At 34.7% G+C, this 4,030-nt stretch overlaps 1 non-coding gene across 1 annotated transcript; it reads right to left on the bottom strand.

Annotated features, from left to right (window-relative positions):
- Positions 1-2,191: 2,191 nt before the first annotated feature.
- LOC138805396 (U6 spliceosomal RNA) lies at positions 2,192-2,298 on the bottom strand. The gene has a single exon (XR_011365527.1). It is a non-coding gene; the product is annotated as a U6 spliceosomal RNA (small nuclear RNA).
- Positions 2,299-4,030: the final 1,732 nt, after the last annotated feature.

Genomic DNA, 4,030 nt, shown 5'->3' on the forward strand with positions numbered 1-4,030 from the left:
CCAATCTGAAATGCAGTACGGACATTCTGCCAAAGACTAAACAGATCTCCCTTATGACCCAGTAATTCCTCGCATGGGCAGTAATCCAATAAATAACAAACAAGCTCACATTAAAGCTCCCAGTATAACCATGTTCAGGGCCCAGGCCCAGAGTTCAAGGACTGGAAAAAAAGTCACCACTGCTGGTATTTGTTTCCCCAAATATGAACCTTTTGACATAAGATACAAAATCTTTCTATTTGCAACAGCTAGAATAGGACTTACCTGTAGTGGGTAATAAAAAATTTTTTTTGAATGTTAAGAAAAGCTATAGGCAGTCCAAGAAAAGGCAGACTTTTTTGTTGTTGTTGTTATTGGTCGAGGGGCTTGAAGTCTGGACTTGGGCACTGTCCCTGAGCTCTCCAACTCAAGGTGAATGCTTTACCTTTTGAACCATATTGCCACTTCTGGTTTTCTGGTGGTTAAATGGAGATGAGTCTCAAGGACTTTCCTGCCCACCTTGGCTTTGAACAGCAGTCCTCTGATCTTAGATTCCTGAGTAGCTAGGATTACAGCTGTGAGCCACTGTCAGCAGGCTAAAAATGGGGGATTTTTATGAAAGAAAATCCACCTCTTCACCTGTGTCTATACCTCAGATATTAATATTAGAACACTTCATCCTCAACTCATTTGATCTGACATTTGTAACTTTTCTCTTTTTCTTCATGTGGGAATACTGCAGTCACTGTCAACTCAACTGTGGGACTGGATCAATTGTATGGTAATCGCTAGCACCTAAATCAAAAATATTTACATTAAAACAAATGAATCCCTCATTTCGAATAATTGTTTTCTCTTTTTATTACAAATCTGTGCTTGATTACTTCTTAATTTGATATTGGACCTCCTAACAGAGTGATGACTTTTTCTTTCTCTTGAGAAATTGTCCTACTTCCACATGGGTCAAATATTTAAGATTTCAAAAATTTCCATTGATAATTCACTAAGCTGACCTCTAAGAAAAATGTGCATTTCTGGAATTGGTCTTCTGTGTTGTTCTTAAATGCACAGGCTTTCTATAATTTATTTGTTTTTATAAGAAATTCTATTTTCCAATCTTTCTGTGAACAATTTTAGTCCCTCTGGTCAGTCTTTCCTACCTCTCTCAGGAGCTTTTATTTCAGCCTGCCTTATAAAAAATATATTACTTATCAGCTAAATGACCCCCAGCTTCAGTTTTTTGCCTGACTTTATGTAGGCTGTGATGGGAGCCTTGACTGACCTTGCTTACTGGAGTTTTTTGTTTGTTTTGTATTGTTTTTAGAGGTCTAGGATTACTTTTCAATGTATTAGCTTCTCTGGGCTGCAGTGATCACCTTAATGATACAAAAACAGCTGACTAAATTCCTGTTTTAATTGTCTCAAAATGAGGCAATCTGGCATCCTTAATAATAAGATCAATAATATTCTGCTACCACTTACAGAAATGGTCTATCCAGATGGCTTTTCAAGGTTGACTGTAAAAAATGTTTATTTATGTGTGGGAGGAACATATAAAAAAAAACAAAAAAAATCACATTGTACATTATAAATACTTTAGAAACAACAGCAAGAAAAAAACCACTTGTGTCCCTATCTTGGGGTTCCTTTAGCTTAACATCACCTTATCTATTCATATGCACACAGCTTCTAACCTTTTCTGCTTATCCACAACATATATTAATTATTGCCAATAAGGGATACCATGTGACTGATGTTTCTTTGGTCTTGGATTATTTCAGTTAATATAATTTTTCCAAGTCTTTCCATTCCGTAACAAATTGGGCGATGTCATTCTTTCTGATGGACGATAGAATTCCCATACACACACACACACACACACACACACACACACACACACACACACACACACACACACACACAACGTTTTCTTGATCCATTCATCTACTGAGGGCCATCGGGGTTGGTTCCATATCTTTGCTATGGGAAATAATGTTGCAATAAACATAATTGTATTGATAATTTTAATATGGTCTTGTTGCTGACTAGGTGAATGCCCAAAAGTAGGATTGCTGGGTCATAGGGGAGCTCTATATGGAATCTTTTAAGGAACTTCCATACTGCTTTATAAGTGGTTGAACAAGCTTACACTCCCACCAAGAATGAAGTAAGGTTCCCTTCTGGCCACATCCCCTCCAGCATCTGTTATTGTAAAAATGTGGAGCGCTTCGCGAATTTGCGTGTCATACTTGCACAGGGACCATGCTAATCTTCTCTGTATTGTTCCAATTTTAGTGTATGTGCTGCTGAATTGAGCACAGAATATTTTTTATATATAAAGTGGAATTGATTTTCTTGAGCTAGACAATTCAAAAAAAAGTTCAAAAGAATTGTCATGAAATTTTAGAACCATGTATTTCTTACATAAGCACACATTTAAGACTAAAGTAAAGATTGATATGTCAAAAACAAAATAATTCCAGATATTTGTTGTTCAACAGATGTGTAGGAGGAGGAATTCAATTATTCTATACAAGGCACCTATCATAATGAACACTGCATCAAGTGTTAAGTTTTTTTTAAAGTTTTAATGTTTTAACTATGTTTAATTTTGGGAATTTGCTTATATGCCAAAATTAAGATTGTTTGGTAGGTCATATAAGTTTTCTATAAAGTATTTAAGATTTATTGTGGCAGACATATACTACTAAGTATGTACATTTCAGAGTTTATAGAAACTTTACTAATGAGAAGTTGCAAAGTCTTTGTATGAAGAAACAGCGAAGAGTTAAGACTTTGTTAACTACACAGTTTCTGTTAAAACTTTAGGTCTTCCTTACTTTATATGTTAGCGAGGAACAAAAATGATTATATAAACCATATACAGATGATGAGATGAGACATAAATAGTAATATTAGAGGATAAATTTAAAAACTACTCATAGCCTATAAAACTCTTGTTGAACATCATAATCTTAGCAAGTTTTAAATGTACAGGAATATGAGAAAATAGTAAAATCTAATATGTAGTCCACTTCAAATACTGGAAACAATGGTATTTGGTTTTTATTTTATTAATCATTAATATTTAATTATTGGTTTTCTTTATTTGTAGCATTGTTTTCCTTGTTGTAATATAATACAACTTTTTGTAAGTAATCATTACGAGGTACTTTGAGAATGTTACTGGGATGGCCACACCATTTTTTATAGGTGCATGTGAATTTACAAAGAGCAAAATTAAGAACAAAATATTGATTAAAATTTTTTCAAGTAGAGTTTGAATCAGGAGTGTTGATAATTGTCCACACATAAATCTTAGCCCTAGGCTGAAGCAGTGGTTTTACAGAGTTGAGGCAACAAAATTGAGAGACAGTTTTGTATTTAGTTTTTTGTTTTTGTTTCTGTTGGTTGTGGGGCTTGAACTCTGGGTCTGTTTGAACTCTGTGTACTGATCCTCAGTTCTTCATCTCAAGGGTATTGCTACCACTTGAGACACAGCACCACTTCCATCTTTTTCTGCTTATGTGGTACTGAGGAATGTGGTGTTGATGGGTTATCATACATCAAATACCTTCAAATGTACATGTAGAGTCTAAAGATAGCAGTATGAATATTCTCATACAGCTCTTGTTTATCTTTTATGCACTTTCAGTATTATGATATTTCTCTCTTTCATTCTTTCTTATTTCCTCTCTTTCTCTTTCATGCTCCATGTCTGCTACTTAGAATTTCTGCTGAGCTACTATTATCCTCCAGGACCCACTGGGATTTGGGGAACATGATAGGGACCATCAGTTACCCTTGCATTCTTTAAGAGTTATAAGAATGACGTGATATTATTCTTTGCCATTCTAAATGGCAAAACAACAGATCTAGGAATTCCTGGTCACTTTTAGTACTATTACAAATTTTCCTCATAAGAATCATTGGGGCGGATAAGATACTTTTAACCTGTGTCCTCAAAGATCTTTTCCTTTTACAAGCAAACTTTTTCTTTTATTATCAGTAAGTAACAAAAACAAAACTATCCTATGGAAAGTAGGCTGAA

Source organism: Dipodomys merriami, unplaced genomic scaffold, assembly GCF_024711535.1.
Source record: "Dipodomys merriami isolate MVZ:Mamm:240054 unplaced genomic scaffold, mDipMer1.0.p SCAF_391, whole genome shotgun sequence".
NCBI classification, from domain to species: Eukaryota; Metazoa; Chordata; class Mammalia; order Rodentia; family Heteromyidae; genus Dipodomys; species Dipodomys merriami.